This window comes from Salminus brasiliensis, chromosome 25 (genome assembly GCF_030463535.1).
Source record: "Salminus brasiliensis chromosome 25, fSalBra1.hap2, whole genome shotgun sequence".
In the NCBI taxonomy this organism is placed as follows: Eukaryota; Metazoa; Chordata; class Actinopteri; order Characiformes; family Bryconidae; genus Salminus; species Salminus brasiliensis.
In genome coordinates, this window is record NC_132902.1 from 6,771,597 (window position 1) to 6,796,173 (window position 24,577).

The window sequence follows — 24,577 nt, forward strand, 5'->3', positions numbered from 1 at the left end:
AACACTGCATACACTGTACACACACTCCACACATGCACACACACACACACCTCTTAGCAACCAATTTAACTTGGGATACATAGGCAATCACCTAGTTACAAATTAACATCATAGGGACCACCAAGCAACCACCATCCACTTAGCAACACCATAGCAACCACCTAAGAAAAGAAAAGCAACAGCTTAGCAACACCATCACAAATACCAAGCAACACCATAGCAACCACCTGGGATACCATATCAACTGCTTAGCAACACAATACCAACCACCTAGAAACAACTTAGCAAAAACAAAGAAACCACTTAGCCATCACTTATGGTGCAACCACAGCAGCACCATAACCACCTAGCAACACCACAGAAAATGGAATGACATACTTGTATCATATTTATATCCTATCCAGCTGTATGAGATATTTCTGAAGGAGCAGGTGAAATCATAGTTAGCTACTTGATTGCCTGCTGGGAACATTAGCTGATCAATATAAATATAGCCTTTTTCCTAGAGCCTACTCAGTGGCATTCTGCCAGGAAACTAGATCCTTCCTAAAACAGAAATTCACTGCCGCATTAGGAAAGGCATGTGGATCACACTTGCCCTTGATGCCCTTCCCCTTCTCTGTGCATAAGGGGTAGAGAAGTACAGAGAAACTATACAGGCATACATTTACACTTAAACATACTCAGCTCAAGTATATAAAAGTAAATATGTTAACAGATTAAAAGCCATGACGTGATTTTTGTATTAAAGGAATATTAATGCTGAGCACAATCTGATCAAAGTCTACATCACCCATTACATAAATATCACATCAACAAGCACATATTGTGATCATACCCACCACATTGCAAAGCATTACCCCTTAATCTATCACTTGTTGTTCATCATCTTTAGCAGTCTGGGTCAAGCCTGACGAAGCATAGCAACCAATTTCACAAATCAGTCAGGCAAAAGACAAACACTCTTGCGAGGGGAAGAAAGTTAATGGGTAATATCAGAATTAGCATTGCTAGTTAGTACAGTTGTGGGCAAATGTATGCCACATTGACATTAATGGACAGTCAACTGATACATAAGAGAAAAACCTGATTTTTTGTATTATGTATCAGTACTTAACAGAACTTAAACAGTAAACTTAACTTAAACAGTAAAAAAAATTGGGGGGGAAATGAAATTCACTGAGAACAAGTGTTCTTTTTGAATAATACTTAGTAAAGTACAAATATTTGTGTGCCACTCCTGCTGGCCACCCATGCACCCTGCCCAGAGAGGTAACAAACTCATGATATTTTTAGGCCTTGCATTACACAGAACACTTGGGCTGAGATGTATTATGTGGACACCCTAAAATCCTGACTGCACTATGCTGATACTATGGCAACTGTATGCCTGACTACCAGTGGCAGTTCTGATCTAGTCACACTGTGTATCATAAGCTCAGTACTGTTGGAAAGTAGATTTCAGCGGCAGGGCAGGTAGCATTGGCTGTGCACCTGGCAATTTGTCGACCTAGGCGCTTGCCTATTTTGAATATGGTAACACATTTTCATAATAGTTTGTTTTATGTTAAGATAAATATGCTCCACAATTTGCTCAATTACCTATAATTCCAGATAGCAAGGTGATGTTGACACATCATTGGTCAGAATTATTATTTTGGTTGAGATTGAAATTCCGATATCACTACTATGTTGGATCATTGCTGAAAGTTGCATTTGGCAACAATGACACCGAGCATACTTTGTGTTATAGTTGAGATCATGTAACAGAGGACCTTTAAGCAGACTCAAGTAGACGTTTTAAGCTAAGGTAAGGAGAAAACATTTCAGAACGTAAAAAGATTTCAGTTTGAGTGACTATTGGTAATAAGTCAGTTCTAACTGAATATTGGTTATTTTAAAACATTAACTTAATTACCTTTACATTATACTGTGCCTGGTTGTGACTGAAGAGCTAGCTATGTCTTCAGCTGGTAATGGAAATATATCACTTACATAATTTCAGGATAGCACAACATATACACTAGTTTGTTTTTCGGTTAGTGTTGATAGTATGCAGGGTAAAATATAACATGAATATTTAGTATAGTATGTGATATTACATATTACATCCCCTTAGCACTGGTAGTTTTAATTCTAGGTTCACATTTTACACTAGATAAGTAACTATTAGTAAGTAGCAAAAAAGTACATAGAGAAGTTCAAAACTTCATAGTTAAAATTAAAAGAAATTTGGGACAAGATTGTATGCAAAATTGTATGATTTATACAAATGTCTTTATTACTGTTATTATATATTTTACTGTGCTGATGTTTACTGATATTTCTGAAACTGAACAATAAAATGGATCTCTTTTCACTCTTCTTTTTCATAGTCTGCTTTTTACAAAATGATCCTTGCTGTATACACAACAGGGTTGATTTAAAATATTTTAAAAATGTTTAGAGATGTTTGAAGTAGTGTTTCTCTGTTGAGTTTTTGTTAATTTTTAATATTTTATTTAGATCTTTGCTATAAAGCAAACTGGTCCAGCATGTGCTGTAGTCTGAATGGTGGTATGTTGGTCACTCGCAATGGAAGCTGGCCACAAACCAGCTTAGTTTTGTTCAGAAGGAACACAATTGTGTGTACCCATATGAGTTCTAAAATGCTACTGACTAAACCACTAAAAATAACAATAATAATATTATTATCTTTTCACAAGATGCCACAAATGGGCTGTGACAAACGACAATTTTAAAAGAACAATCTGTTGATTATTGGAATGACTTGTGAATCCACAGAGAACTCTTTTATTCACAAGCCACAAAACCCACAAGCGTTTTGTCAGTTTTATCCTTTAGCCACAATTATAATTAATTGTGTATAAGAATTTCCAGCAGATTTCTGCCACTGCCGGGAGACTTATGTGAATGTATGCTTTAATAAAAAAACAGGCAAATTCAGCTACTTCCTTCACACTGTGGTCTTTGGCTCGCCCATTTATGGTTGGTCTTGTGCAATGCCATCTGCAGGAGCCTGAAGTTACTATCATCTTAAACATGCAAGGTGACTCATTTTTGTCTGGGGAGCTAATACAATATAAACCTCCTTGTTTCTACACTACACTTCTGTCCATTCTACCAGCTCGCCTTACATAGAAAAGCACTCAGTAGTTTTGGAATTACTATAGATGGACTAGACAGTTTCTCTGCATACTTTGTTAGCCTCCTTTTACCTGTTCTTTAATGGTCAGGACCCTACAAACCGCTATAGAGCAGGTATTATTTTGTTGTTTATTATTTTGTTGTTATTATTGGCAGTATGATTACTAAATGGTCAAGTCATTGATTTTATTTATTTATCACTGGATTACTGCTGGTTTAATTAATTATTATCAGAACAAATAGGGCATTACATGGAATATTCCAGGTTAACATAATTGGTTTGCGAGACTTAATTTGAATGCAACATCCCTGCTCAAGTTAAACTCTAGGCACCAGTAATTGCAGGTAAAGCTGACCACCAGCTTTATTGCAGGTAAAGCTGACCACCTGCAGGGTTTTATACATTCATAAACTGGGCATCACATCGGGCTAATAGAAATAAATGAAAACAATGGAACTGCTTAAAACACAAAAGAGTTTGATCACTGAAGCCATAAGGCACGAATTAATTGTATCTGGCCACAGTCGACATGTGGTCCCCGTAGTCTTTATGAGACATAACATGACCTTTTTAGCAAGTTGGCCCTATTGGCTTAGAACTTGTTGATTGCCCAGGCATCAATACTCTGTCACAAAGCACATAGTACAAAGTAAGGCTGACCATCAATTAAAGTGCTCTGGAATAAGCCTTCCAAAAGAAGGGAGTCCGTTGGGTCCCATTTTATATATGTTCTAGGCAAGGACCCATTGCATTTCAAATAAAAAAGGTGCTTGTGTTAGCGAGTCAGGGTAGGATGTCTGGTTTAACTCACAAAAAAACAGAAATACAATGGTCTGCTGCTACACTGACATGGTGGTCACATGTCAGCGCGTGATGCACTGGTACAAGTGGATCAGGCAGGGCAGTTCTACTGAAGTTTTTAAGAACCTGTGCTTCACTGCTGCACCAAGAATAGTCATAAACCAGAAATATGCAGTCAACCTTGCATTGTGGGCAGTATTCTGTGACTCTAAAAGGTGTGATTTCCCAATTTCACAATCTAATTTTGAGCCAAAGGCCCCATTTAGCACTGCAACATTTACAGAGAACTACAAAACACTCAGAAAAAGCAGTGTCAACACATCCAGAAAACACTGTAAAGTCATAAACTATGTTGATGGTATAACCTTGTGCACACATGCATGTGCATTATCATCTTTTGAAACCTTGAAAGCTTTCAAGAAAGTTAGACATGTTGGGGTGACCCCTGACCAGGCTGGTTGACCACCATGACACGCAACACGAAGCTGGTCGACCAACATGAACCGCAAAACCAAATGCAGCTAGCTTACTAGAATAGGGTGTTTTCGCCTGGATGACCAGCTTTTCAACAACCTTGACCATCAAAGACCAGCTTAGTCCGAGCTGGTCTTAAGCTAAGCCTTGTCAGCAGGGTAGTGTGGGAATTTGTGTGTTCACTGCTACAACAGAGATTGAAATCTTATGTACTGCTATGCAATGGCAATGGCTGTGAAGTGTGTTTCTAATTAATCAATCTAATTCTGATGAAACTGGATGCTTCTGATGAAACTGGATATTCCCACCTCAGTGTGGTCTTGCATGTAAAAAAAAAATCTCAATTTGTAGATACCTCAAAGCCTTTATCATCAAAATCTCAACTGAACAAGCTTGACAAAAAGAATGACAGAATGGCCAAAACTATTAACAACTTCAGCCTATAGAATTAATTAGCCACAACTCAAAACTCTCTGGCACATTTCATGCAGTGAAAGATCAATCTCATTGACAGCTATAAGACCCAAGTGTAATATACAGCTTTGCATTGTCAGTGTCTAAGATTTTATAATATAGAATGTATAATATAGTTGCATCATGATAATTATTACAGTCTGTTTTTGCTTATGCACTCATTATTGTTGATGTTTAGAGCTTCAGAGTTCTGCTAACTCTTAGCTGTAGTGTGTGTGTGCGCATGCAAGTGTGTGTGTGTGTGTTTATATTTATCTATACGGCCTTACCTCACAAAATAATTTCCAGGTGCTGTAGTGGACACGGTAAAAATGTAATCCTTTCTCCCTCGTTAAGTCCTTCTTACCACTTCCTATTGTCCTGTGGTTTTCTTAGCCAGAGTTTGATTCTCTCTGAAAAATTCTAGAGAGGGAAAAGGCATGTGAATATGGGGGTGGGGGGTGGGGGTGAATGACAGGGTGGGCAGGTTCCTAGTCTTCAGAGCAAGGGTTGGTTTATAAGGAAAAGCAGGAAGCCCTCACGGGCAACAATAAGTCATGGACTACATAAAAAACGAGATATACTGTATTTGCTGATGTTAAATGGCCTGTTTTGAAATATGTATAGCATAAAATCTACAAATTAACAAAACTATTTTAATATTAATGTTTCTTATGATGGTATCTCTTTTGACATTCATGATCATATTTTTTACAGAAAAATTATGTCTCTCAATTGTGGATTAAATAATGAAGGTACTGGATGAGAAGTATTTGATAAGAGTCATCGAAGTTGGCTTGCAGGGTCAGGTTTTACACCAGACTGTAGCTCCTACAGATATGAGAAAGACTGAATTTGAAAACATGTATCCAGGGGGGCCTATTCTAGTCTTTTGCCTGGACCCCAAAAATCACTAAATTCCCTGTTTTGGAAATAGTATGTATGAGATACAGCCATGTCTGAGAAATAAAAAGCAGAAAGAAATGAACAAACAGGAAAATGGAAGAAAGAAGAGGAGAGAGAAAGAGGACAGGGCACAGGCTGATGTCAGTGGTGCTGCTAAATATAAAATCCCTTCTCACACTCACACACACACACAGTCCTTCCCATAGAGTCACTTGAACAGATGGCCCTGTCAGGAGTTTCCACCCACAGGAACTTAGATATATATAGAAAATTTGTCCTGTATGTCAAATTACAGATTAACAGGGAATCAATGCCCAAAATACTTATTTATTTAAATAAATAAATAAATAAATTACACACACCAATTACTAACTCAACTTATTATCAGCTGCCCTTCATTGACAGGACTTACTGGCCTCATTCACAATGGCTGATGTACTTCCAAGATCATTAAGCGTTTGTTTATATAAAGGCTAAGCATTACCTAATGGAGCTGCGTAACAATTTCACATTATTTCAGCTAATAAAAACAAACATGAATTACAATTGTTTTAATAAATTGGATAAAAGTGCATGGGAACACCAAGGCACATGTTTTACCAGCCTGCTACAGACCCTGCTACAGTCAAGCTCCCAGATGGAGTTCTGCAGATGCTACAAAAGCTTAGCCTGCTACAAGATCCAGACCTGCAGTCCACATCGTTGCCTGATGCAGGAGGAAGTCTCATCACAAGAGGTGCGAGAGAAAGCAGAAGCGCAGAAAAAGAGCTGGGATCCATGCAAGGCTAAAGGCTATACCATCACTATTCCTCTCAAATGTTTGCTCTCTCAAGAATAAACTGGACTATATTTGATTCCAGCGAATTACCCAGAGTGAGTTCAGAGAAGTTGTCGTAGCTTAACGACAACTTTACAGACAGTGCCATTCAGCTAGAGGGGCTAACCGCATTCAGAGCAGACAGGAGAAGGGAGTCAGGGAAGACCCGCGGTGGAGGCGTGTGTGTTTACATCAACACGGAATGGTGTTACAACGCTGTGATTGTCTCTGAGCACTGCTCTCCACTGGTGGAGTTCATGAGTTCCTTGGTTGATGTAGATTATTCTGCCACCCTTATACGCCCTGCATAAGTCAGCAGATAGACAACTCCTCTCCCAATCACCATGCTCCTCTCCCAATCACATGCAAAAGTAAGGCCAGTTCATCTCTCTTAATGTTTGACTAAAAGTAGGGTAAAAAAACATCACCAGGGTATGAGTTATAATGCGAGAACTGCTACATAATGATATTTGAGACATTTATCCACTGCCATGCTATTTTATGCCTTCTGTTGATTAAATAAACATGATTTTTTGGCGGTGGATTAAGACGGTGGATTACTACATACATCCTGATACACTAAGAGCTGTAACGACATTAACAGTGCATGAAATACCATCTAAATGTTACATATACAAATAAAATATACATTTATGTTGACAAACTAACATAGCGGCAGTGCATCCGCAAGGCATGAAATGTAACAGATGAACAAGGGTTACGATACATGGAACACCATGGGGCTCTCTAGTATACTTCCTGAACTGAGATACAAAGCTGATGATCACCCAAACACATCAAGTCCTATGTATGTAAATTGAGGTTCTATGCTCACTCTGTCCACTCTGCCATTTTCTTTATTCCAGTCTCACCACAGAGCTTCCGGCAAGTAACACACTTGTAGATAAGAGAGCATATGCATCATATCGCCCCCACAATCCAATAAACTGCATACGCAAAGCACCTTCCGTAAAATGCCGCCCCTGATGATGACATTGCTCGTGACAGTGTTTCACAAACAGAACTGCAAGATGATGCCATCCAGAGATTATTACAGGGCACTTTTTATTATACATGACACTTGCTTGTGAAATGCAAGCTGCAAGATGTGGCATCTAGATAAGTCAAGGATGCAGGGCCCGTGAGCCATGTGGTGTCCCTAAGCCAAGCTGCAGGGATACCTCTTGTTGCGAGATCAGCTGGATTCCAATTGCTTGGCATATAACACCACTCTTGCAGCTGGCTGCTTCTTCTAATTCTCTGGACTCTGTTGCTCACAAACACATAGAATCTACATGTTTCATTGTTGATGTAGCCAAGGACTATTTTATTGTCTGTAAAAAAGGTGACTTTGTCAAATTCAATGTTCATCTGCCACATCCACAGGTAATACCACAGCACAACATTCAAGGAGGAGTATAGTTATATATAGACTTGGGGCAAGATTAGCTTTACTAGGAAGCTTGGCATTTGCATGAAATACCATCTAATGTTACTAACACAAACAAAATATGAATTTGCATCCATAAGGCACGAAATGTAACAGATGGAGGATTATGATACATGGAACACCATGAGGCTCTCCTCTCATTTTCCGCTAGTAAACTGTCTAAACTGAGATTAAAAGCCAATGATCAGCATCAAAATAAAAATCTCTTTGACATCATTGTCAAAATAAAAGTCTCTTGGAAAATGCACCCCATACACTGACTACACATAGACGTTTTTATTTAGTTTGAGACTTCATCAACTCCACCATGCTGATAGCCTCCACTAAGGAGGCAATTTGCAAACTGTACTGGGCTATCAGCGAGCTGCAAAACAAACACCTGAACAACTGTTCATTATCGTCTGAGATTTTAACAATGCAAATCTCAAATCAGTCCTTCCCAAATTCCATCAGCATGTAGACTTTGAAACGCAAGGAGCGAGCATGCTGGATCTTGTTTACACAAACACCCCAAGCATTCTCGGATCACCTCTGTGTGGCTGACTCCAGCATACATGCCTCTCATCAGGCGCTCCAAACCAGTTCAGAATCAGCGACACAGTTAACCTGGAGGAATATACAGCATCAGTGACTGGCTGCATCAGCAAGTGCATTAATGATGCAACTGTCTCTAGGATCATCATCTCACGTCCCAAACCAGAAGCCGTCAATGACTGCTGAGGTGTATATGCTGTCAACAAGATGGACCTGAGAAAAGCAAGAGTCAAATTGTCGCGAGCCATCAATCCACAGCCACTTAAGTCACCCAGGTGACACGTGGCACATGTGGCAAGGCATCCAGGCAATCACCAACTACATGACAACGCCACCGTCCTGTGACATTGATGCCTCCCTCCCTGATGCCCAAAATGACTTCTATGCACAGTTTGAGGCACAAAATGACAGCGGTGAGGAAGACCACACCTAAGCCAGACGAACAGGTGTTGTGTGTGACTACAGTGGATGTGACAGACCAGACAGACAGACAGACCAACTCTGCGCAGAGTCAACCCACGGAAAGCTGCAAGATCAGACAACATCCCCACCAGAGTGCTCAGGGAATGTGCAGACCAGCTGTCGGATGTTCTCACGGACATCTTCAACATCTCCCTGAGCATCTCCACTGTCCTAATGGGCCTCAAGACCATCCCCATCATCCCGGTGCCAAAGAAGTCTGCAGTTTCCTGCCTTAATGACTACTGTCCCGTTGCACTCACTCCCATAATCATAAAGTGCTTTGAGAGGCAAGTCATGAGGAACATCAAGACCCAACTGCCCCCTTCACTGGACCCCCTGCATGTTGTCCCAACCGCTCCACAGACAATGCCATCACCCTCCATTTCTCTCCCACCTGGAGAAGAAGGACACTTATGCCTGAATGCAGTTCATAGACTCCAGCTCAGCATTCAACACCATCGTCTCACAGAATCTCTTCAGAAAGCTAAGCTACAATCTGTTTCAGTTTTTTATAATTGATGTCATAAAGGTTGTGTGTGGCTTTAGGGATATATATATATATATATATATATATATATATATATATATATATATATATACCAAGATATTTAATACCATCTTTTGGCCATTTAAAACCACTCTGGAGTTTTATACTTTGTGGCACTGTATCACTAATATCCATTGTATCCTGAATAATGTCCATACTAAGAAATAATTTTCTTTAAGTGGAGAATTGTTGTTACTGGTTCCGTCAAATACAGCAGGACATCTCTGCATAGAGAGACAGTTCATGTTCTTTATTTATTTAGATTTCTTTTATATTATCATTGTCTCTAATGAGCTGTGCTAACGTTTCAATACTAATTGCAAATAGGAGAGGCGAGAGAAAGCAACCTTGTCTGCATCTTTTTGACCTATACCCATTAACCTTGACAGCGGCCTGTGGATCTGAATACAGTTTTTGTATCCAGTTTATGAAATGAGGGCCAAATTTAAACTGTTTTAGTGTTTGAAATAATATTAGCAATAATATAATAATTATTAATAATAATAATAATATAATAATAAATAAATACATTATATTACGTAATTGCCTGATATTATCTCTATAGTATCTTCCAGTCTTTTAAGAATGCTTTAAGCTGTGCATCTTCAGAGCACGTATCTTTTTTTTTGTTTTTAGTTCTTAGTTTAGTTTTTAGTTCTTAGTTTACTTCTTAGTTTTTATATAGGCTTTGTGGAAATCTGCAAAGGACTCTGCAACCTCATCTGGTTAAGTGTGGAATGTTGTTTTTTTTGGATTTCTTTTATTCTCTGTACTATGTTAGATGACTGCTGTTTTTTTTCAATCTAATACAATTAGTCTACCTGCTTTATTAACATATTCATGATATCTCTGGTTATTGAGTCTCAAATTTCCTCCAATTCTCTCTGTTAGCAAACTGTTAAGTTCTCTGCGAGTAGCATTAAGAGCTTTAAGAAGAGTAGATGAGGTGGTTAGTTTATGTTGTTTTTCCTTTCCTTTCCATTCCTTTTCTTAGCAGATGTAAATTAAATTATACAACCTCTGAGGTATGCTTTAGCGCAGTCCCACAACAAAAGTGATGTTTCTGGTAAGCTATTATTACTATAATTAAGCTCTGCAGTAACAAAGTAAGTTGTTCCGCTGCATTGACTTCCAGTTAAATTCTGTACTGACTATAAAATTCTTTTATTAACATACAAATCCCTACATGACCTCGCTTCTGAGTACCTGCGAGATCTTATTACATGTTATGAACCATCAAAATTACTTAGATTACAGGGTTCTGATTTCTTAGTAGTTCCCAAAACTCAGGAAGTCGAGGAAAGAGCCTTTTCTTCCAAAGCCCCAACTCTGGAATAGCCTTCCAGATTATGTTCAGGACACAGTCTCAATCTTTAAGTCTAAGCTGAAAACTCATCTGTCTAGTTTAGCTTTTGGTAATTAATGTCTCCTCTTAGATAAAGGTTGCAGATTCAATGGTTCAGGGACACTTGTAGGGAATTGTAGTATACTGAGATGCTGGAGCTGTCATCCCGCTGCTTGCACTTTATCACTTAGGTTTGTGGACAGTGGAGCAGATGGACGGCAGTGTTTCAGGGTGCTCCCATGTCTGTCACCTTCTGGCTCTTTCCTTTTAATTAGGCTGTTACAGTCAGACCTGCCGAAGTTGACCAGTCGACCACACTCTGATACTGCTTAACATGCTCTCCATAAACTGATATTGCTCAACATTCTCTGCTTTCCATAAATCCATTCAGAACTAACTGTTTCTTTACCTTCTCTGAGTAAATGGTCGCCCACCCATCCAGCCCGACCTGCTGGAAAACTGACCGCTGGGGTCCCCTTTACCTGCGTCTGAACAGCTGCCACCCACTAGTCTGACCACTTATATTAAGTTATACTACACCATGATTATTATATTATGATTAAGAATATGTTGCACATCTGAGCAGTTTAACAGTCTTGGTGGTTCCGTGACTATTCTCAATAATACAGAACTCTGTCTGTACCTCGAGCCCTTCAAGCTTCAAGTATAGCCCATCTTGACCCGTCATCCCGTCATCATGGTAGACATGCATCAAAACTCTTCTCTGTCCTGACACCCAAGTGGTGGAATGAACTTCCACTGACTGTCCCTCATGGTCTTCAAACGCAGACTGAAGACTCAATTTGTTTTTGCACTTAAACAAGCACTAAGATATTTATTAAACAGAGTGTTGCACTTATGATGCGTTTTTTTTTTTTTTTTTTTTTCAATGGGCATAATGCGTGTATCTGTCTCTCTAGGCACTCGCTTTTGTTTCTGGCAGTGTCTGAGTTTAAGGGTAGTTTGTTCTGGCTATATTTTATTCCCATAATGGACATCAAAGCACTTGTAAGTCGCTCTGGATAAGGGCGTCTGCAAAATGCCATAAATGTAAACTTAATTTAAAAATAGTTCAGACCAGGGGAGAATGGGCCCACCTTGTGAGTATTGGTTCCTCACAGCTCTGAGGGAATTTCTCCTTGCCACTGTCACCTTTGACTTGCTCACTGGGAGAACGTAGCAAGGGGACACTAAAGGTGGCCACAAGCCGCGCACGGGTGGAAGTGACGGAGAACTCCTTATTTGGGCCTGTGGGCAGCGGCTAGAATATATTTTACAAATCTGGCACTGAGACATAACTGTGCATATGTAATTACATAGGCCTTAAAGAAATCTAAAGACACCCTGGCAACACATGATAGACGTGTATACAGTTGTACAGATCTGATGGTGTTTCTGTCGCTCCATATAATGATTTAAGTGAGAATGATGATTGCACAACTCGGCTTGTAGAACTTTTGTCCGAACAAAAATACAAAGGTCATGTCCATAAGCATCTCATCTGCAGTGTATAGATTGTACTGTGTGACAGAGTCTTGCTTGTCTCATGCAATGCACATGTTGTGTCAAGTTGATAGATAAAATTGATGATCTTCAGCGTGAACTTACTTTCCGGGATGCAACACTTACGGATCTGACAGCTAAACACCCATGTAAAAATAACTAAAATGACTAGATTAACTACCCAAGTTAACGAGTGTGCTGTAGCCTATGAAGCTCTTTACCACTTAATGCTTGATGGAATAGAGAATAGCTCTGATGAGGACGGTGAGTTGGAAAACTTTCTAAAAGAGGCTGAAAAAAGAAGCTGATGCATTTGTGAATAATTTGGGTAAATACAATCCAGAGAAAGATGACCCGTGCATCTTCCTTAAACGGTTAGAGAGTAAAATCGCTCTGTGTTATGAAGATGCGATGGCTTTAAGTCGCTATAAGTACATGGAAGCGAATCAAGCGAACAAGTCATGCAGATTTCTCCTGTACAACATCCAGAGAATTTGACCCTTCCTCTCTAGAGAGGCCACCCAGGTGCTTGTTCAGTCTCTTGTCACTTCCAGACTTGATTACTGCAACTCTATTCTGGCTGGTCTCCCTCTGCGCACCATCAGGCCCCTGCAACTCATCCAAAATGCAGCGGCACGGGTTGTCTTCAACGTTCATAAATTCAGCCATGTCACTCCACTGCTGCGTTCCCTTCACTGGCTTCCTGTAGCTGCCCGCATCAGATTCAAAACCTTGACGCTGGCCTACAAAGCCAAGAATGGATCAGCCCCTCCATACTTGATGGCAATGGTCAAAAGCCGATCCGTACCAAGAGCCCTTCGAGCTTCAAGTACGGCTCGGCTCGACCTGCCATCCCTCAAAATCCACGGAAGACAAGCATCCAGGCTTTTTTCTGTCCTGGCACCGTCGTGTCCGAACGGCAGAATCACTCGCTGTCTTCAAACGCAGACTGAAGCCCACCTCTTCCGAGAGTACCTGGGCGAATAGCAGAGTACCATGGTCACCTTATTGACTTGTGCTTAGTAATGTCTAAAACTTAGAGGTATCTTTGAACTATTAGTCTATTCTAACTAGGTATTCTAAGGTCTTTCTTGGGATAAGAGCGTCTGCTAAATGCTGTAAATGTAAATGTAATAAACTTCTGAGGAAAATGTATTAGTACTAAAATTCACCCAGAAGAGCAGGCCGAATAGTGTTAAATGCACTGGAGAAGTCAAAAAACATGACCCCCACAGTGTTGACTGGCTTATCCAGGAGAGCGTAGACTTAATTAATTAGGTAGATTATGGCATCCTTAATTCCCAGACAGGGCAAACTGGAGGAGGTCCAGAAGTGTCTGGACCTTGGGTCAGAGCTGATCCAGGACTAGCCTCTCCATGGTCCTCATAATGTGTGACGTCGGTGCCACTGGCCTGTAGTCCTTGAGTTGCTAGTTTACCAGATATCCTTTCATCACTTGACCCCCAAACTCACATGGGTGAAACACTGCTAGGATCGCTGCCTGTGCAAAGTTCTAAAATCGTTTTTCAGACGCAAAACATTGCTTTTCTTTGTTGCTAATATTTTTATTCAATTACAAACTGAGCAGGTACATCTTTTGCTGGTAAATGAGCTGTTAAGGTTACTGCCTGAGGGGGGGGGGGGGGGGGGCTGAAGCTGAACCCCTGCTACTGAAACAAAGAGAGATGACCTTCTTGGGCAATATCATCTCATAGGGGTGACGCATCCCAGGCCCTCACAAGGTGGAGATGGCAAAAAACTTACCTCTTTCACAGTCTATCACTTCACTGAGATCTTTCATGGTTTCTGTAGAGACTTTCAAAATTTCAGTGGTTTGGCTAACCCTCTGTACTGCTGAAGGCAAAACCAGCAGGGAAAAACAGTATTGTGCACACGGGGCCTCTGTTCATTCTGGAAGCAGCTGCCTTGGATACTGCTCTCTACTGTCTGTTACAGGACTGAAACAAGGTACTGAGACCTGTGGCATATGCTTCACAACTTTATGTTGTCCCCAGAGGCCCGCACATTGTATCTCACATACAAAATGAGGGAGCATCTGGGGTGTAAAAAGACCTGTGCAATAACTAAAAACTGCTTATTGGTGGCCAGACATGGAAAACAGGACTACTGTAATGCTCGATTATGCACAGACCCCTTGATTCCCATGGTTTTGAGCATGCATTTATGGATAATTTTTTTGGGCAAGTTTGTTTAGAGAGTTCATTAAAGATGCATGTACATGTACTCTGTCTTGTACATTCAAGTCCTTGTACTACAGCCAAAGAAATTGGGACAGTCCTTAAGTCTAATCATTAGAAATAATATTAAAAAATGATATTCAAACCTTTGACTGCTTTCTGTAATAACTGCATAACACAATACTTGTACATTTGCTTTCAGTACTTAAGTAGTATATTTAGTAGAGTATAGAGTATTTCTACTTGTACTTTTACATGTCTGGCAAAGAGCGAAGCTGGGAAGACCCTCAGTTATTACAGGGGTGAAAGGCACTTTAATTCATCTTTAATTTCCTTTATTTTCTTTTACTTTGTTTAAACCTTCTTATATTTAGCCAGATTTTTTGGCTTGATTTATATTTTTTCATCACTATCCTAAATTTGTGTCAGCCCCTCAGTATCGTGCCCTCCCCAGGGCGATTCCAAGCTGCCGCCCACATGCTCACACGAGGACTTTTGTTGTTGCCGTTCTGGTTTTGATTAATGGACTCGGTTCTTGTTTGTTTGTATTCATGTATGTATCAGTTTAGTGTTTTGTTCATGGTCATGAGTTTTGATTCAGGGTTATCATGTCTTTATGTCTTTGTTTAGTTAATGCCTTGTTTACAAGCAAGCCACCCGGAGGTTTGCTTGCTATTTGCTAAGTTATACCCACGACTCTCGCTCCAGCTAGCGACCCTCTGCTGCGCAGCAGTTCCAGGTTGGGTCGGCCTAGCCACTCTTGCCAAGTAACTGATTCCCCAGCTTAACCCCCACTCTCAACCCCCTCTTGTTTGCCATGTTCTTGTTTTGTTGATCACTGTGTTCACGTTTATGCCCTGTAGTTGCTGCCTTTTTTATCTCACTTTCCCCCATTTTGTTTGTCTTGTTTTGTTTAATAAATTACTTGCATTGGACCAATCTCTGCAAGTGTTCATCCCTCTGTGTCTGGCCTAATCCGTCACAACAATTTGATTTGTTTCATCCAATAAACTGGTAAAACTACCTTGGGACTCCTAGCCTAGATTGTTTCCACACCACATTGAACATTTTCCATTTTTTCAATATCTTACACAGTGATGTGTCTTTGCTGTCATTGTCCCACTGTCATGCTGGCTAAGCTAGACATGGACGGGTGAACACTCGCAGGGACGGTGTGATGCATGATAATGTTTTATTCAAATGAACAAGGGGAAAACACAAGAGTGCAGCAATAACAGAGAGGGATAAACAAGACAAACGTGACAAACTAATGTGGGCAAAACCTGAAGGCCACCTGAGGCTGGTAGGCAGCCAGGGAGCAAAGCGAGGCTGGGCCAACCTAACGGAGGGGGGATGCCAGATACAGGAACCCAAACCGCGCTCGTCAGGCGCTGATAAACTAATCTCACTGGCGACCAACCAGTGAACCAGACAGCGAACTCCTTCTGAACGTGAAACAGCTCCGATAGAGCATATACTACAGAAACCCGTAGACTCTCCTAGAAGTCTCATGAACGTGAGGCCAACATAACGCTTGGCGTCGCAAGAGTAATTCTCGTTCCAGACCTTAGCGTTTGCTCCCCTTTTGTACCCCAGCTCTCAGGTGACCCAAATCAGAACTAATAACGGGAAAGCATAGATGAACAAACATGGCCGGCCAGTAACCTGCGGAGCATGAATCACCATGAAAGTACCACGCCAGCCAGGCGTGCCGGGAGTGACAGCCAAAGACGCGAGGGCACAGCACCAGTGGAGAGGCGGTCATCCCAGGGACGACCACGGAGCCCAGGGACCGGCCTATACGGGCTACGCCTGTGAAGAACCCGCCGAAGAGGCCAACACCCTGATCGGCCGGTACCCAGGAGCGCTACTCGGGACCACACCCCTCCCGGACCATGAAGCGCTGCGCACGGCCCCCACACCCATGGGAACCCAGCCACCACCTGGCCGCGTGGACGGGGGTCCCTCGCCTCCACAGGCTCCGGTGGCAAGTCCGCCGGGGTGGCCTCGTCCCGGGGCCCGGGATCCACAGGCTACTCTAGAAACCCAGAAAAAAAAACAAGACATGACCGAGGTGCACACAATGAACAATGAACAAGAAGAGCATACACTACAGAAACCTGTAGTCTCATGAACGTGAGGCCAACATAACGCTTGGCGTCGCAAAAGTAATTCTCGGCCCAGACCTTAGCGTTTGCTCCCCTTTTGTACCCCAGCTTTCAGGTGACCCAAATCAGAACTGATAACGGGAAAGCACAGATGAACAAACATGGCGCAGTCTGTAAACGGGTGTCAACATAAAAGTCCCTCGGGGTGGGCGAAAATAACAGGTGTAAAAGGTGCTGTGAATCATGGTCCGAACCAATAGAAGATTTGGTCAGACCAAAAGTCCCGCTCAACTGAACCAAGGTTAATTTCTTTTGCAGCGTAAAAAAAAAAACAATTTTGCAGATGGTTCAAACGGACTAGCCATCTGACATACCGGGCATTTTCCTGGTGATGAATGACCAGTAGATCAATGACCAGTAGATCAGCGGCCTGATTGACACTTGTCTTCCTTGACAAATCAAAAGAAAATGTATTAATATTATTGTACAAACGTCATTAGTCTAGTCTATTCCACCAACATAATTTCTTACACCAAATAATGCATCTCTCCAGTTTAATTTGGCAATGCAGTGGTTCAGCTCCATACTGATACAAGAACTTTCAGGAACTTAACACGTTTTAAGACAATTATATATTTTAAGCATTCATAGATATCAGGCCAAGCCACCCAAGTCTAATTAATTCATGAGTCTCAGACACATGAGCATACTTACTTTTAAATACTTTTGATAATAACAACCTCCTTTGTTTGTGTTTGGTTGACCCCTCAAGACAAAGTTAGGGACTGTTTAATAAGACTGGGCCAATTCAAGTCACTATCCTGGCACTTCACTGCAGGCTAGGCCTTCCCAACAATGATTTATGCATACATATTTACATCTACTACATCAACTAATGTTAACCTCAATGTAAGACTATACTTTTGTTTGTTTGCTCTATTTTTAGTCAGTTTTATGTGCTGCAATACTCTGAAATGTCTGCACAAACATGATTAATATTGTGCTGATGGCAAAGTAAACTCCATACTTGGCTATTGAAACTCCCAAGCATCTCTCGAAGTGCCACAAACTGGTTGAGCAAGTTCACATTTGCTATGCCATGGAACTCCACAAACACCTGCAGACAGACAAAAACATGTCTACAGAACACTTGTTTTAAGCATCTATAAATAGAAAATTAGCTATAAATGACATTTTAAGTGTAAATTAGATATAGTGACAGTGAAAGTTCCTGTGAGCCTCATGTTTTCAAATTGTGTTTACTCTGATGTACATTTATAATGCTGTTTGTTGTTAAAATGAAGCAAACTTATTCATGAACAATGCTCTTGTATGCAACAACTGTTTCTTTAAAAACACATTAATCAGTCAGGGTGACTTATGAGTTCATGAAAAAGACAAGATGAAAACCAACACCTCAAGTGACTTTGCTTGAGTTTCTCTATGGTTGGTGCTGGGACAGGCAGAAGCAGGCAAAATCTTCTGGGGTCATCAGTGCAAAGCAACCTTACCCCCCCAGTGTCCGAATTAATAAAAAATGTGTACGCTTTTACACGTTTTTTATTAATCGGACACAAGGGGTTTTCCCATGTCCCTGGTGTTGGGCATTCTTTTTTTGTTATGGAAATTTGAGGTATAATCATAAACATTGTTCAGTCTTTTAATACACTGTATACTGCATACAATATACTGTTAATTGTTAAAAAAAACTTTTAAACTTTTTATACTTTTACTACCTTAGCAGCAAACAGCATGTCAAATATATGTCAAAACAGAATGTTTAACTCTCTATTGTCTCAGTTTATGAATGTGATTATATGTTGAACGTCCAAATTGAGTAACACTACTCGTGCCCATTTTTAGGTACTAACGTTGGCTGTGTATCCGTCATAGATCTCAGGGTGCTGGCTTCTTAGTAATTCACAAAATTCAGAAAACCTCAGCAGGGGGAAGAGCCTTTTCTTATAAAGCCCCCCAACTCTGGAATAATCTTCCAGATAATGTTCAAGACACATTCAATCTTTAAATCTAGGCTGAAAACTCATCAGTTTTGTTTTTTTGTTGTGCATTTTTTTGTGAGGTATAATCATAAACATTGTTCAGTCTTTTAATGTTGTTTATGTAGTTATCAGGGTTTTTTACATGTCCCTCAAGTTACTGTCCACCCTGTTAAGTCTGAGTACTGTATCTTTAAATAAAGAGCTGTTTTGCACACTGAAATCATTTCCTGGAGCTCACATCATCTTTTTTGGAGGGAAAACAACTGTGGAAGGTGAGTGGCTAACTCCTCATGTTAATGTCTGTTTTTTCTAATTTAATCCCATCATTCTGACATGGTCAAGCACAACATGTCCACCCTGTTAGTATGAGAAATATGAGAAAAAGCAGTGATATTTAAAAATGTAAAAAGAATTCAGTTAAACAGCTTTTAATTCTTTGTCTAATTTCACCTTTTTGCTAGCCTGGTTTTGCTCATGCACTGGATAACTTTATGTCAGAATGTCCACCCTATTACCACCAAAGACCTAACAGGGTGGACATGCACATAACAGATACATCATAGTGTATCTATAAAGTGCATGTGTGTTGTATGTAGCTTTATTATTTAATTTAGTTAGAATAATAATAAAAATATTGATATTAAGTGTGCATCTCTGAAACGCCAGGATTCTGATTCTGAAAGGAGGAGGCGATACCTATAAAGAGAGAGAGAGAGAATTGGTGGAGAGATATAGGCAGGCAGGAAGAAGACAATTGGTGATGTTAGTTGGAGAGAAAAAAGGGAACACTGTACCAAAACACTCCACCAACAAGCCCAAACAGCGAGCCTATTCCAGAGACCTCAAGGTAAGACTAGGTTTGTGCTAGGCCAATATCAGACTATAAAATATCAAAGGTATTTTGTATACAATCCTCTCTTTATTTCTTAGAATTAAACAGGTTTTGTTGTTACTGTGCCTTTTAAGACTGGTATATGTAAGTTAAAAGTGACACCTGTAATAATATATATACAACCGACCTTAGGGAAATAAAATAAACTAGAAGAAAAATGTAGGAAATCAGAATCATGCAAAACGTAACTGGACCCACATATTACTGTAACCATACCCTAGATTTAGTCCTGATCTTGGGTGTTAGCATTGATCATCTAAAAATTATACCTCAAAGCTCAGCAATATCAGACCATTATCTAATCTCCTTCGAGCTACATCTTAGGCAAAATGTTAATTTAGTTAATTTAGAGAGTAAAATGTATTGTTGTGTAGAATTTTAATAGTCTATTGCATTGTATCTTAAAAACATTCCAAAAAACATGGATGTTGATGTCCGCAAGAAGCGAGCGGTTAAATTCATTTGTGCACTGATGTGTGCTGAAAAAGCAAAAAAAGAAAAAAGAATATTGGTGAAGGAGTGTATTGGGAAGAGATGCCAGCAGGGATTGTCTTTTCTGCAGAAGGAGTTGGTAGTAAATAAATATACATTTTTGCAATGAAAACGTAGGTATTCATGGTTGAGTGTATGCCAATGTATTCTAATTGAAACTTTATTATACCCCTGCACCACACACATGTAGATGCATGATAAGACTGGATTTAGGGAGTCATTTTGCTTCTTCCTCGGCTTGCCTCTCTCCTTGCATTCTTATTGGCTTACTGCCAGTCATAACGTGGTTGTGACACTTTTTACACTTCAGGATTTCGACTGGCAATTTTTAAACCCCGAGTGAACACTGATTTGCCTCCGAGCTGATGTTTTTTCTCTGCGACTTCCAAAACCTGTCTGCGAGCATGGCTAAAAAAAAAAGCTCAAAAGTGTAGTGTGAACTGTGCCATTACTGACTACTGCCTGTGCTGATGCATTTTGATTAAAAGTGAGAAAGCTTCTCTCCTCTGTCTCTCTGCGCTTTGTATCCCTCTGCACCCCAGAGTACACACCATCTAGCAGAAGCACATCAGAAGCATCCTCTACATGTGTTCAATTAATTAAACAAATACATGTTATGGTAAACATAAAAATAAAATGTAAAAAATATATATATTGTGTCATATTACGTATTGTATCATTGAAGTTGCTGGCAACAGCCAGGGGCAGATTTAGAAAAACATTTAGGGGGTGGTGAGAGGGGGGCAGGAATGTTTGAGGTTGGCAACATATGACAGACGTATATTTACTGAATTGAATCACATTTGGATGAGAAATAGTATATATATATCTATATATATATATATATATATATATATATATATATATATATATATATATATATATATATATATATAAAAAACACAGACAAACTTAATCTCATGCAATTAATGTCTTAAGGTTACATGTATAACCCCCCGCAGAGACAGGAACAGTAATCAAGCAGCCGGCACTGAGCAGGCGAAGGCGTTTTGTGGGTGAAGCTTTGGATCGGGCCACTACCACTTGGGAGGAGCTTAGCGTGAAGCCCCGGAGTACGGATGCGGAGGGCGTTGTCATCGCAGGAACGGGGGTAGTGGGCACCACCTTTGCAGGAACAGGGGCGGCGGGCAGGGGGAACTAGTGGGCTCCAACGAAGCTTGCAACAGCTTTCTGAGCCCCTGAATGTCACCCACTAGTCGGGTGACTTGCTGCCGTTGGTCAGCCTGTTGCCGCACCAGGCGATCAACAGTCTCAGACACACTCTGTAAGAGTGTGGTGCTGTTGCCCCAAGATTCGTCCTTGGGCGCAAACAGCCTGATCCAAGGCATCCATCTCTGCTGTTCAGAGGTATTCGGCCGAGAATTCTGTCATGGCGTGTTAGGCCAGACCAAGATGGGATGAACACTCGCAGAGATTTATTAACACAACCAGATTAACAAAAAGAGTGCAAGTGAGGCAAAATAAGCAGCAAACAGTAAGCAACGGTAATAAACAAAACCCAAACAGTCCCAGGTGAAACTCATGAGTAAAACAATGAACGATTACAACTGAACCAAAACACACGTGAACACAAATGAACTGAACCAAACACACATGAACGTAAATAAAACGGATGTCCTTATTTGGGCCTGTGGGCGGTGGCTCAGAATCGCTCCGGGGGACACAAACATGCAGTGTGGGATCCTTAACATACTGTTAGGGGTAAGTATTATTATGTAGCTTGGTGTAACACAGTGGACCAATGTATTCATATTAATAATATGATGTAAGAATATAATTAGATTTATGCATAATTTTCATTATTTTTATGACACAGAGCATTTTAGAAGAAAATACTGGAGACACTGCCTCTGATCAGCTAGGCCAAATACGCTGAGCAAGCTTTTATGAGTGCCTTTCTATATTGACTAAGGCTGTCCTTCCAGGCAGAGTGGAACACCTTTAGTTTGGTCGTCCACCATTTCCGCTCTAGTTTCCACACTGTTTGTTTTAAGGTACGAGTTTGATCACTGTACCACGGTGCGAGCCTTTTTTACATTTAAGCGGTGGCACTTTGTCTAAGGTTAATAGAAGGGTGTTTTGCAGACCATTTGTTAATCTATCTAGCTCTGTTTTGTCTGAAAGAGTGTAAGCTAAGGTCTGGGAGGTTTAGTAAACTGTACAGGGGTCATTGGGGTTACTACACATTTTAGACAGTGGCGGGGGGACAAATTAACATTTTGCCTAAGATGTAGCTCATAGGAGATTAGATAATGGTCTGATATTACTGCGCTTTGACTAAATCTAGGGTATGATTAAAGTAATGTGTGGATCCTGTTACATTTTGTATGATGCCAACAGAATCTAAGATAGATGCAAACATCTTTGTTGATGGATCATCTGCTTTTTCAAAATGAATATTAAAGTCTCCTACTATTATAACCTTGTCGCTGCACACTGCCAGGTCTGCAGCAAAATCACTAAATTCTTAAAAAAATTCAGAGTAGGGACCTGAAGGCCTATAAATATTCATTAGTGAGAATGCATTTTTATTTGTGGCTGGATTTGTTATATTAATGTAGAGAATCTCAAAAGAAGTGAAGGTGATACGGTGTTTTTGAATAATATCAAGTGTATTCTGGTAGATTATGCATACTTCACCTCCTCTGTCTAATAATCTAGGGCTATGTACATATTTATGACCTGCAGGGGTGACTTAATTTAGTGCTAAATATTGGTCTGCTGTAATCCAGGTTTCAATGGGGCAGAAAACATCTAGTTTCTGTTCATATAGATTTCATTTCCAGTGACTGCTTTTGAGGTTAATTATCTAATATTAAGTAGGCCGAGCTTTATGTCTGAGGTGGTGCTGTTATCGTTTGAATACGAGAATTGAACGCTGATTAAATTATTATTATTAAATAGAATAAGACTGTGACTAGAATACTAGAATACAACTATGTGCAATCAGCAGAAAACACAATCCCTCAATCGACAGTCTTATGTGGGGGACTGACAAGATCACAATATGCAATGCCTATAAAAAGAATCCATCCATTGGATGTTTTTTCTTTTATTGCATTTTAATGTAATCGTGGTAATTATAATTTTTTCTTATAGAATTATAAGAATTATAATTCTTTTATTTCCACAAGATTTTGCAAAAAAAAATGTGAAAGTGAAAAAGGTTTCTACAAAATAAGGTCATTTAAATAAAATGTATATAATGTAATTAGAAAGTGATTGCATAAATATTCCCCCCCTTCAAGTATTTTGTAAATGCACCTATGAATTGGGATGTTGGGTTTGTGGTGATGTGCAGTGCTGGGTGTCTGCCAAACATAGTGTGTAGTCTGATGGCCAAAAGGCTTTATTTTAACAAGACCAAAGAAGCTTCTTCTCTTTATACTACAATCACTTAAAACACGTTCACTGCACTCAGGTGATCTCAATTTCAGAATACACCACTTGCCTACACTAGATCAAGATTACCTGCAGGAAGAAAATAACATGTTAATAATGTAATGTTATTTTCAGTTAGTTCTGTAGACAAGAATAGACAACAAACTGCTAACAAATACACCTCTTCTGATTTCTGAATAGTTTATCCCAGAGGGTTCAACTAATTTTCAATTGAGAGGTAGTCAGAAACTTTCAGGACTCATTTTATGTTATGAGCCAGTTAGTTCAACATCAAGTGGGCCAAACCCAAAGAGTCATTGTGGGTGGGGCAGGGTATTGCCAGCAACTTCAATGATACAACATGTAAAAATGACACAAACATCAGAATCTAATTATACAAAACATTGTGAAAATGTTAAACTGTCATTCATTTTAATGTTTACCATAATTTACCATTTATTTATTTAATTTTTAATCAAAATGCATCAGTACAGGCAGCAGGCATTAGGAGGACACAGCCTGTGCCTTTGTGTGAGCATGTATGTGAGTCAGTGTGATCTGACTCATAACTATGACTGTTTAAGAGCAACACACCCCAAAGACTGTAAAGAGACATTGAATTATATGCACTTATGTGTAACCAGACAAACATATAATAAAGACAGAATTAAATACATAGTACAAATCCTATAAGTATGTTGGCACTGCAGGCACCTCTAGGAACTTGCAGGATCCACGGTAAACCTGTGAGGTGGGGAGACAAAGCAAGCAAACCTGTAGAGAGATAAAATACATAAAACATAACTACATACTATACAAAAATGTATGAAATCAGTCCAAACCTGTAGTGCACATGTTAATGTAAATAAAATGTAAACCATCTTTGCTGAATTGGAGTGCCTGTCTCATGTTTGTTGGTGAGTGCAGTTGGTCAGTCCCAGCGCTGATTTTAAATTCCTGCTGGTCGTGTGTTCCTTTGCAGCGCCAGGCCAGATCCGTACAGTGACACTTGTGGTAGTCGGATTTGCTTCTCTGCGTGTAATCA

The 24,577-nt window shown here is 40.0% G+C and overlaps 1 protein-coding gene across 4 annotated transcripts in view; it reads right to left on the reverse strand.

Moving 5' to 3' along the window:
- The window catches only part of filip1l (filamin A interacting protein 1-like), a 55,882-nt gene extending 50,634 nt beyond the window's left edge, over window positions 1–5,248 (reverse strand). For all 4 annotated transcript variants that reach the window (XM_072671165.1, XM_072671164.1, XM_072671163.1 and 1 more), the window contains exon 1: window positions 5,167–5,248. The gene's annotated coding sequence lies outside the window, so the exon portion shown is untranslated. The remainder of the gene's footprint in view (window positions 1–5,166) is intronic.
- Window positions 5,249–24,577: the final 19,329 nt, after the last annotated feature.